Source organism: Parasteatoda tepidariorum, chromosome 10, assembly GCF_982258835.1.
Source record: "Parasteatoda tepidariorum strain Cologne lab strain chromosome 10, Ptep-v5.0, whole genome shotgun sequence".
Classification (NCBI taxonomy): Eukaryota; Metazoa; Arthropoda; class Arachnida; order Araneae; family Theridiidae; genus Parasteatoda; species Parasteatoda tepidariorum.
The window spans coordinates 48794797-48808015 of record NC_141764.1 but is presented as its reverse complement, the minus strand read 5'-3'; the positions used below and the strand labels follow the sequence as shown (position 1 = coordinate 48808015).

Here is a 13219-nt window from a genome sequence, read left to right as displayed (position 1 = left end):
TAAGCGAAATGCTATTAAAAAATGAAGAAAAAAAAATTAGCAAAATTGATATAAATAAATAAACAGCATGAATCAACTAATGGTATCTGTTCATCAAATTCTATCACAGACAAAATTCTGGAAGGGGAGTAATGTGGCGTAACTACCACTATAAATATTAAACACCAAATCACTAGTATATAAGACATGTTAAATCGATTCTATCTTGAGGTACTTTTTGATAGATGAAGGTTGACATTGTCAATAAATAAATCCAACAAAAACTTGCCAACATTGATGGATGGTCCAAATTAAATAGTTGATTTGCTTTAAAATATACTGCTCAAAGAGAAAAATAAATCCGGTGAAGTAAATTAAAGGCTCTCGGTCAATAAACAATATTGAAGAAAAAAAAATAATAAGCGAAATGCTATTAAAAGATGAAGAAAAAAAAATTAGCAAAATTGATATAAATAAAAAAACAGCATGAATCAACTAATGGTATCTGTTCATCAAATTCTATCACAGACAAAATTCTGGAAGGGGAGTAATGTGGCGTAACTACCACTATAAATATTAAATACCAAATCACTAGTATATAAGAAATGTTAAATCGATTCTATCTTGAGGTACTTTTTGATAGATGAAGGTTGACATTGTCAATAAATAAATCCAACAAAAACTTGCCAACATTGATGGATGGTCCAAATTAAATAGTTGATTTGCTTTAAAATATACTGCTCAAAGAGAAAAATAAATCTGGTGAAGTAAATTAAAGGCTCTCGGTCAATAAACAATATTGAAGAAAAAAAAATAATAAGCGAAATGCTATTAAAAAATGAAGAAAAAAAAATTAGCAAAATTGATATAAATAAATAAACAGCATGAATCAACTAATGGTATCTGTTCATCAAATTCTATCACAGACAAAATTCTGGAAGGGGAGTAATGTGGCGTAACTACCACTATAAATATTAAATACCAAATCACTAGTATATAAGACATGTTAAATCGATTCTATCTTGAGGTACTTTTTGATAGATGAAGGTTGACATTGTCAATAAATAAATCCAACAAAAACTTGCCAACATTGATGGATGGTCCAAATTAAATAGTTGATTTGCTTTAAAATATACTGCTCAAAGAGAAAAATAAATCCGGTGAAGTAAATTAAAGGCTCTCGGTCAATAAACAATATTGAAGAAAAAAAAATAATAAGCGAAATGCTATTAAAAAATGAAGAAAAAAAAATTAGCAAAATTGATATAAATAAATAAACAGCATGAATCAACTAATGGTATCTGTTCATCAAATTCTATCACAGACAAAATTCTGGAAGGGGAGTAATGTGGCGTAACTACCACTATAAATATTAAATACCAAATCACTAGTATATAAGACATGTTAAATCGATTCTATCTTGAGGTACTTTTTGATAGATGAAGGTTGACATTGTCAATAAATAAATCCAACAAAAACTTGCCAACATTGATGGATGGTCCAAATTAAATAGTTGATTTGCTTTAAAATATACTGCTCAAAGAGAAAAATAAATCCGGTGAAGTAAATTAAAGGCTCTCGGTCAATAAACAATATTGAAGAAAAAAAAATAATAAGCGAAATGCTATTAAAAAATGAAGAAAAAAAAAATTAGCAAAATTGATATAAATAAATAAACAGCATGAATCAACTAATGGTATCTGTTCATCAATTTCTATCACAGACAAAATTCTGGAAGGGGAGTAATGTGGCGTAACTACCACTATAAATATTAAATACCAAATCACTAGTATATAAGACATGTTAAATCGATTCTATCTTGAGGTACTTTTTGATAGATGAAGGTTGACATTGTCAATAAATAAATCCAACAAAAACTTGCCAACATTGATGGATGGTCCAAATTAAATAGTTGATTTGCTTTAAAATATACTGCTCAAAGAGAAAAATAAATCCGGTGAAGTAAATTAAAGGCTCTCGGTCAATAAACAATATTGAAGAAAAAAAAAAAATAAGCGAAATGCTATTAAAAAATGAAGAAAAAAAAATTAGCAAAATTGATATAAATAAATAAACAGCATGAATCAACTAATGGTATCTGTTCATCAAATTCTATCACAGACAAAATTCTGGAAGGGGAGTAATGTGGCGTAACTACCACTATAAATATTAAATACCAAATCACTAGTATATAAGACATGTTAAATCGATTCTATCTTGAGGTACTTTTTGATAGATGAAGGTTGACATTTTCAATAAATAAATCCAACAAAAACTTGCCAACATTGATGGATGGTCCAAATTAAATAGTTGATTTGCTTTAAAATATACTGCTCAAAGAGAAAAATAAATCCGGTGAAGTAAATTAAAGGCTCTCGGTCAATAAACAATATTGAAGAAAAAAAAAAAAAAGCGAAATGCTATTAAAAAATGAAGAAAAAAAAATTAGCAAAATTGATATAAATAAATAAACAGCATGAATCAACTAATGGTATCTGTTCATCAAATTCTATCACAGACAAAATTCTGGAAGGGGAGTAATGTGGCGTAACTACCACTATAAATATTAAACACCAAATCACTAGTATATAAGACATGTTAAATCGATTCTATTTTGAGGTACTTTTTGATAGATGAAGGTTGACATTGTCAATAAATAAATCCAACAAAAACTTGCCAACATTGATGGATGGTCCAAATTAAATAGTTGATTTGCTTTAAAATATACTGCTCAAAGAGAAAAATAAATCCGGTGAAGTAAATTAAAGGCTCTCGGTCAATAAACAATATTGAAGAAAAAAAAAATAAGCGAAATGCTATTAAAAAATGAAGAAAAAAAAATTAGCAAAATTGATATAAATAAATAAGCAGCATGAATCAACTAATGGTATCTGTTCATCAAATTCTATCACAGACAAAATTCTGGAAGGGGAGTAATGTGGCGTAACTACCACTATAAATATTAAATACCAAATCACTAGTATATAAGACATGTTAAATCGATTCTATCTTGAGGTACTTTTTGATAGATGAAGGTTGACATTGTCAATAAATAAATCCAACAAAAACTTGCCAACATTTATGGATGGTCCAAATTAAATAGTTGATTTGCTTTAAAATATACTGCTCAAAGAGAAAAATAAATCCGGTGAAGTAAATTAAAGGCTCTCGGTCAATAAACAATATTGAAGAAAAAAAAATAATAAGCGAAATGCTATTAAAAAATGAAGAAAAAAAAATTAGCAAAATTGATATAAATAAATAAACAGCATGAATCAACTAATGGTATCTGTTCATCAAATTCTATCACAGACAAAATTCTGGAAGGGGAGTAATGTGGCGTAACTACCACTATAAATATTAAATACCAAATCACTAGTATATAAGACATGTTAAATCGATTCTATCTTGAGGTACTTTTAGATAGATGAAGGTTGACATTGTCAATAAATAAATCCAACAAAAACTTGCCAACATTGATGGATGGTCCAAATTAAATAGTTGATTTGCTTTAAAATATACTGCTCAAAGAGAAAAATAAATCCGGTGAAGTAAATTAAAGGCTCTCGGTCAATAAACAATATTGAAGAAAAAAAAAAAATAAGCGAAATGCTATTAAAAAATGAAGAAAAAAAAATTAGCAAAATTGATATAAATAAATAAACAGCATGAATCAACTAATGGTATCTGTTCATCAAATTCTATCACAGACAAAATTCTGGAAGGGGAGTAATGTGGCGTAACTACCACTATAAATATTAAATACCAAATCACTAGTATATAAGACATGTTAAATCGATTCTATCTTGAGGTACTTTTTGATAGATGAAGGTTGACATTGTCAATAAATAAATCCAACAAAAACTTGCCAACATTGATGGATGGTCCAAATTAAATAGTTGATTTGCTTTAAAATATACTGCTCAAAGAGAAAAATAAATCCGGTGAAGTAAATTAAAGGCTCTCGGTCAATAAACAATATTGAAGAAAAAAAAAATAAGCGAAATGCTATTAAAAAATGAAGAAAAAGAAATTAGCAAAATTGATATAAATAAATAAACAGCATGAATCAACTAATGGTATCTGTTCATCAAATTCTATCACAGACAAAATTCTGGAAGGGGAGTAATGTGGCGTAACTACCACTATAAATATTAAACACCAAATCACTAGTATATAAGACATGTTAAATCGATTCTATCTTGAGGTACTTTTTGATAGATGAAGGTTGACATTGTCAATAAATAAATCCAACAAAAACTTGCCAACATTGATGGATGGTCCAAATTAAATACTTGATTTGCTTTAAAATATACTGCTCAAAGAGAAAAATAAATCCGGTGAAGTAAATTAAAGGCTCTCGGTCAATAAACAATATTGAAGAAAAAAAAAATAAGCGAAATGCTATTAAAAAATGAAGAAAAAGAAATTAGCAAAATTGATATAAATAAATAAACAGCATGAATCAACTAATGGTATCTGTTCATCAAATTCTATCACAGACAAAATTCTGGAAGGGGAGTAATGTGGCGTAACTAAAACTATAAATATTAAACACCAAATCACTAGTATATAAGACATGTTAAATCGATTCTATCTTGAGGTACTTTTTGATAGATGAAGGTTGACATTGTCAATAAATAAATCCAACAAAAACTTGCCAACATTGATGGATGGTCCAAATTAAATAGTTGATTTGCTTTAAAATATACTGCTCAAAGAGAAAAATAAATCCGGTGAAGTAAATTAAAGGCTCTCGGTCAATAAACAATATTGAAGAAAAAAAAATAATAAGCGAAATGCTATTAATAAATGAAGAAAAAAAAATTAGCAAAATTGATATAAATAAATAAACAGCATGAATCAACTAATGGTATCTGTTCATCAAATTCTATCACAGACAAAATTCTGGAAGGGGAGTAATGTGGCGTAACTACCACTATAAATATTAAATACCAAATCACTAGTATATAAGACATGTTAAATCGATTCTATCTTGAGGTACTTTTTGATAGATGAAGGTTGACATTGTCAATAAATAAATCCAACAAAAACTTGCCAACATTGATGGATGGTCCAAATTAAATAGTTGATTTGCTTTAAAATATACTGCTCAAAGAGAAAAATAAATCCGGTGAAGTAAATTAAAGGCTCTCGGTCAATAAACAATATTGAAGAAAAAAAAATAATAAGCGAAATGCTATTAAAAAATGAAGAAAAAAAAATTAGCAAAATTGATATAAATAAATAAACAGCATGAATCAACTAATGGTATCTGTTCATCAAATTCTATCACAGACAAAATTCTGGAAGGGGAGTAATGTGGCGTAACTACCACTATAAATATTAAATACCAAATCACTAGTATATAAGACATGTTAAATCGATTCTATCTTGAGGTACTTTTTGATAGATGAAGGTTGACATTGTCAATAAATAAATCCAACAAAAACTTGCCAACATTGATGGATGGTCCAAATTAAATAGTTGATTTGCTTTAAAATATACTGCTCAAAGAGAAAAATAAATCCGGTGAAGTAAATTAAAGGCTCTCGGTCAATAAACAATATTGAAGAAAAAAAAATAATAAGCGAAATGCTATTAAAAAATGAAGAAAAAAAAATTAGCAAAATTGATATAAATAAATAAACAGCATGAATCAACTAATGGTATCTGTTCATCAAATTCTATCACAGACAAAATTCTGGAAGGGGAGTAATGTGGCGTAACTACCACTATAAATATTAAACACCAAATCACTAGTATATAAGACATGTTAAATCGATTCTATCTTGAGGTACTTTTTGATAGATGAAGGTTGACATTGTCAATAAATAAATCCAACAAAAACTTGCCAACATTGATGGATGGTCCAAATTAAATAGTTGATTTGCTTTAAAATATACTGCTCAAAGAGAAAAATAAATCCGGTGAAGTAAATTAAAGGCTCTCGGTCAATAAACAATATTGAAGAAAAAAAAATAATAAGCGAAATGCTATTAAAAAATGAAGAAAAAAAAATTAGCAAAATTGATATAAATAAATAAACAGCATGAATCAACTAATGGTATCTGTTCATCAAATTCTATCACAGACAAAATTCTGGAAGGGGAGTAATGTGGCGTAACTACCACTATAAATATTAAACACCAAATCACTAGTATATAAGACATGTTAAATCGATTCTATCTTGAGGTACTTTTTGATAGATGAAGGTTGACATTGTCAATAAATAAATCCAACAAAAACTTGCCAACATTGATGGATGGTCCAAATTAAATAGTTGATTTGCTTTAAAATATACTGCTCAAAGAGAAAAATAAATCCGGTGAAGTAAATTAAAGGCTCTCGGTCAATAAACAATATTGAAGAAAAAAAAATAATAAGCGAAATGCTATTAAAAAATGAAGAAAAAAAAATTAGCAAAATTGATATAAATAAAAAAACAGCATGAATCAACTAATGGTATCTGTTCATCAAATTCTATCACAGGCAAAATTCTGGAAGGGGAGTAATGTGGCGTAACTACCACTATAAATATTAAATACCAAATCACTAGTATATAAGAAATGTTAAATCGATTCTATCTTGAGGTACTTTTTGATAGATGAAGGTTGACATTGTCAATAAATAAATCCAACAAAAACTTGCCAACATTGATGGATGGTCCAAATTAAATAGTTGATTTGCTTTAAAATATACTGCTCAAAGAGAAAAATAAATCTGGTGAAGTAAATTAAAGGCTCTCGGTCAATAAACAATATTGAAGAAAAAAAAATAATAAGCGAAATGCTATTAAAAAATGAAGAAAAAAAAATTAGCAAAATTGATATAAATAAATAAACAGCATGAATCAACTAATGGTATCTGTTCATCAAATTCTATCACAGACAAAATTCTGGAAGGGGAGTAATGTGGCGTAACTACCACTATAAATATTAAATACCAAATCACTAGTATATAAGACATGTTAAATCGATTCTATCTTGAGGTACTTTTTGATAGATGAAGGTTGACATTGTCAATAAATAAATCCAACAAAAACTTGCCAACATTGATGGATGGTCCAAATTAAATAGTTGATTTGCTTTAAAATATACTGCTCAAAGAGAAAAATAAATCCGGTGAAGTAAATTAAAGGCTCTCGGTCAATAAACAATATTGAAGAAAAAAAAATAATAAGCGAAATGCTATTAAAAAATGAAGAAAAAAAAATTAGCAAAATTGATATAAATAAATAAACAGCATGAATCAACTAATGGTATCTGTTCATCAAATTCTATCACAGACAAAATTCTGGAAGGGGAGTAATGTGGCGTAACTACCACTATAAATATTAAATACCAAATCACTAGTATATAAGACATGTTAAATCGATTCTATCTTGAGGTACTTTTTGATAGATGAAGGTTGACATTGTCAATAAATAAATCCAACAAAAACTTGCCAACATTGATGGATGGTCCAAATTAAATAGTTGATTTGCTTTAAAATATACTGCTCAAAGAGAAAAATAAATCCGGTGAAGTAAATTAAAGGCTCTCGGTCAATAAACAATATTGAAGAAAAAAAAATAATAAGCGAAATGCTATTAAAAAATGAAGAAAAAAAAATTAGCAAAATTGATATAAATAAATAAACAGCATGAATCAACTAATGGTATCTGTTCATCAAATTCTATCACAGACAAAATTCTGGAAGGGGAGTAATGTGGCGTAACTACCACTATAAATATTAAATACCAAATCACTAGTATATAAGACATGTTAAATCGATTCTATCTTGAGGTACTTTTTGATAGATGAAGGTTGACATTGTCAATAAATAAATCCAACAAAAACTTGCCAACATTGATGGATGGTCCAAATTAAATAGTTGATTTGCTTTAAAATATACTGCTCAAAGAGAAAAATAAATCCGGTGAAGTAAATTAAAGGCTCTCGGTCAATAAACAATATTGAAGAAAAAAAAAAAATAAGCGAAATGCTATTAAAAAATGAAGAAAAAAAAATTAGCAAAATTGATATAAATAAATAAACAGCATGAATCAACTAATGGTATCTGTTCATCAAATTCTATCACAGACAAAATTCTGGAAGGGGAGTAATGTGGCGTAACTACCACTATAAATATTAAATACCAAATCACTAGTATATAAAACATGTTAAATCGATTCTATCTTGAGGTACTTTTTGATAGATGAAGGTTGACATTGTCAATAAATAAATCCAACAAAAACTTGCCAACATTGATGGATGGTCCAAATTAAATAGTTGATTTGCTTTAAAATATACTGCTCAAAGAGAAAAATAAATCCGGTGAAGTAAATTAAAGGCTCTCGGTCAATAAACAATATTGAAGAAAAAAAAAATAATAAGCGAAATGCTATTAAAAAATGAAGAAAAAAAAATTAGCAAAATTGATATAAATAAATAAACAGCATGAATCAACTAATGGTATCTGTTCATCAAATTCTATCACAGACAAAATTCTGGAAGGGGAGTAATGTGGCGTAACTACCACTATAAATATTAAATACCAAATCACTAGTATATAAGACATGTTAAATCGATTCTATCTTGAGGCACCTTTTGATAGAAGAAGGTTGACATTGTCGAAAAATTCATTCCTCAGACCATAAATCACGATAATTTCACCAGACTTTATTTTATCCGTGTATAATATAATTAATCTAATATATTTTAAATAGTATAAATTATAATTTATAGTTCTTAAAAAAATATTCCTCATAATATAAGTTACATTTATTTCAAATTTCAACTAAAATTAGAAATATATTATTCAGTTGGCAAAAGATTTTATTCTGCTTTACTATTTTCCTTTGAGGCTAAATTTCACATTATTTCCATTCGTTTTTATACTGCTGATCTAGAAAATACCATCCATAAAATATTCTATAAAGCGTCAAATGTAGTATAATGCTGACGTGATGACGAGTCAACAAGGCAGCTTATCAGACCGTTTTTACACGTAAAAATGACAATATTGACAGAACATGTCATGTGGTAATAAAAAGAATAGGTAACTTCACAGAAAGAGGCTGCCCTCCTTTTTCCCTTTTCACGTCTTTTATGTTTATATTTTGATAAAAGTTGGTTTGGATGCTTTATGAAATAGAATTTGTTGAGTAGCTGATAAAAATTTCTAGAACTATAAATACGGATTTCATTCATTTTCGTAAATAAATTTATAAATGATTTTTTAAATGTTTCAATTGTACGGTAAGAGGAGTCAGAGGATGCATTGTGAAATGTACTGATATTTTTTTGTGTAAGAAATTTTATCTTAAGTTTAACTTTTATTAGAAAAACTTAAAGAAAAAAAGTGTTTAAGGCTGTTGAAGACTCTTTCGACTTCTGGAATTATTCGTTTTCGTGTTTGTATGCTATTTTGCAACTACAATTTCCAGCAATAGTTGGATATTTGTTATAATAATAGTTGGACAACAATTACTCATTAAGTTTAGTGTAAAGGCAGCTCCTTCTATGCTTATTTTAAAAATGGCGCAAAGCGTCAATATGGAAAAAACCTCCGTCTTGTGAAATTTAAAAGAGTTTATACTCTAATTTTTGATATCTAAAAAACTTACAACTATACTGCATTATATGATCTCATGAAAATTTGTAACATCTGTAAAAATGGTAGTGATTTTGATAATTTTGATCTAAGTAGAAAAATGTCACAAAGTTGGCGATTTTTTGGAAAAAAATTAATAATTTTTAAGATATTTAAGTTGTTTGTCCATTCTAAAGCCCAGATAATCCGTCATGGCATATACAGTTTAAAATCATAACTTCCAATCAAAATTTTGATTAAAGCTTGACTGTTCGAAACCCATGTTAATATATTGACTGTTCGTTACCCATGTTAATTCGAAAACCCATGCTAATATATTGTAAAAGCTGATATGTTGTTAGCAACTAAAAGAAATCTAGTTCTATTTCAAAAGCAATCTTTCTATTTCTGACGTCATGAATTGTATTTTTTGGAAGAATTAACACCGTTTCAATCACTAAAATGATAATTTAAGATTCTCATTATGTTCCTATTTAAGATATGTCATCCTATAGACATACCCCGAAAACCTTTGTTTATCAAAACCGGAGCCATATAAGGCATTTGATTTTAGTCCACATAGATAAGCAACATGTTACAATATAATGTGTTTGATTTTGCATTTTTGTTGTTGATTTTACAATACTATTATATGTTTGATGATACAATAATACGTTTGATTTTAATCCATATAGGTAAATAATATGTGTACAATATTAAAATACGTCTTAGCACTCATCTATACACCATACGCCGACATCTATGTTTACCAAAACCGAAACCATATAAGAAATTTGATATTTATCCATATAGTTAGTCGCGATGTCTCAATGGTTAAGAGAACGTTTATACCACTAGAGAGACTTTTAATCGCAGATCTCCTTCATAAGTAATTTAAAATATAGAAAAAATGAGTTAACGCAAACATAGAGTAAACCATGAAGTTGCAAATACTGAAAAGAAATTTTCAATTTATCAAAATAAAAACAAATTATTCGAGAAAAATTTTGGATTGTGCAATGTGGAAGTTATCTTCCTATTATTTGTTTGCATTTTGATATTTTGGTGTTTGCAGGCCAGGTGGCCGAGTGGTTAGCGTGTCTGACTGCGGAGCCAATGGCCGCGGGTTCGAATCCCTCTCTGGGCATGGATGTTTCTCTCTCTGTGTTGTCTTCTGTTGTGTGAATGAGTGAATGTGGCCCACCCTATGAACGGGTTTGTGGCAGTATGGTGTGGGTAACGTTACTCGCCTCCGTGACTTTGGTTCACAGGTGCCCACTGGGTAACGCTAAATGAGTAACAATTCCGGCATCTTCTATGGCGAAGAACGAAAAGTTCAGTGCCTGCCGTTATTAAAAAAGAAAAAAAAAATATTTTGGTGTTTTTTCAGCAATTGAAACTTCGTAGCTTACTTGAGGTTTGCCTGAACTCACTTTATTTATAGGTTTGCCTGAACTCACTTTATTTATAGGTTTGCCTGAACTCACTTTATTTATAGGTTTGCCTGAATTCACTTTATTTATAGGTTTGCCTGAACTCACTTTATTTATAGATTTGCTTAAACTCACTTTATTTATAGGCTTGTCTGAACTCACAAATTTAAAATTACTGCATAGATGTTCTTTTATTCTCTGTACTATCTGTCTCTATTGTGTCAGCAACGTTCGCCTAATATGGTGCACCTGAAAGAGTGACCAACAATTCTGACCTTCAGGTGCCTGTATGACAAAAGGTCATTATTTAGGTGGGCATTGGAAAAAATCTTCCGTGTTAAAGCATCCTCTTAGGTCTAGTAGTCATTTAGAAGAATTAGATCCACGGTGTTGACTTGAACATACCCAGCTTCAGATCGATGGGTACCAGCTCATTTGGTAAGTAAAAGCAATATGTGTACCATCATAACGTACCATCATAGCACCATCATAACGGAGGTTACTAAATTGTGTTGCCATAACCTTCATGCCCCCAAGTCAAGAAAGTAATGGTTGCGAGTGAGCTTTACTTTTTACCAGCTAGTTTTCGATTCTATGGGACTGGCACTAGAACGTGAGAGCAGGACACTAAATTTCAAAATCTGACAACAATTAAGCTTACACTTAATTTAAAATATAAATATTAATGTAAATTAATAATTCTGTCTAGTTATAAGAATTTACATAACTTTATGAAAACAATTTCGCTAAGCACTTTAAAAATATATTTCCCAACCCATAGATGTTTACAAATATAAATAACAGCATAAAGCTTTAGCGGTTTGGGAAACTGATTATGTTCTTACCAAATAGCAGCAATAAATCAGCTATATTACAGTATGAGAGTCTTTTAGAATAAGAAATTTAAGGCTTTGTGTTAGTCCAAAAAAGTAACACAAAAAGAACTCGCAATTGTTTTAGCAAAACAAACAAAAATAATAAAATAGATCAAACGAAGTACTTTAAATCAATTTTCCCCTCCTCAAAATAATTTTCCAAATATTTAATTTTTTTATGCTTATTTAAAATATACCTTAAACAAAGGGCCATTTTCTTACGAACGAAAAAATAAAAGATTGGAAAAACCATTTAACGTATTTAGCACTGATATTTTTTCCTGAAAATTTGTTGTTTAAGATAATTTAATATCATTAAATTCAATAGAATTAATTTGATTTAAATAGAAAACCAAACAACATTGGAAAAAGAATATTTATTTCATATCAGTATCAATAAAATGCAAAAACAGCTGTTGTAAACTTTATTGTTTTCACCTTCGGTAAGGAGACGAGATAGCCTGGTTGGTAGGGCGTTGGGTCACTGTTCAAGGGGTAGTGAGTTTGATCGCTAACTGCCAAAGATTCCCGCGTAGTAAATAGTGACTGGCGCACGGGAAATCTGTCGGTTCATTCAATCCTCCACCTTCATACGACAAATCACACTTCTGGAGGGTACTAAATTAGGCATTGATATTTCCTACATTAGGCCTACATATTTCAAATTCCTGAACATAACTGACACTGATCAATGTACATGCGGCCAGCTGGGCACTCTAGAGCATTATCTTACTGAGTGAATTTACACTGCCTCTTGGCATACCCGTCCTCCAAATCAATCTAGCCTATACAAATGGCAGAAAAACTTCCTAACTAACAAAACTTTAAATACTAAACTTAAAAACACAATGCATTTTTTATCCATTAATGATAAATTAATAAAATTTTAATGTTAACCCCATTAAGATTATGGTCTGCCTACTAAAAAATTTTTTTGTCTTAATAAAAAACACATATTTTCATATATTTAAAATATTTCTTTGTCTGACATGATACATTATATTTATGTACACTTTCTTTATTCTTTCTCTTTTTATTTCTCTTTTTTAAATTTTTATGTATATAACAAAATTCATTTTTTTTATTGTTCATGTTCTTTTTTCTTCATTTTTTGCTTCAGTCATTGTTTTTTCTGAAGCAAATGTGTTGCACTTCATTGCCTTCTGCAAGACTTTCAATGTTGTTTTTTATTTGTAAAAATGTTTAGATGTTTCGTGTAATATGCAATTTTTTTAAAAATAATTTCCCACTGATCAGGCTAGCTCGCCGGGTTGTGGCGAGCTGGACTGGTAGCCAGACGTGGACAATACGGGTAAGGGTTCTGCAAACCTAGGTACGTGTCCACGTCTGGAGGAA

The 13219-nt window shown here is 29.3% G+C and overlaps 1 protein-coding gene across 1 annotated transcript in view; it reads right to left on the bottom strand.

Moving 5' to 3' along the window:
* Positions 1–13219, bottom strand: part of LOC107442746 (RYamide receptor-like) — a 134141-nt gene that overhangs the window by 60144 nt on the left and 60778 nt on the right. The window lies entirely within an intron of this gene.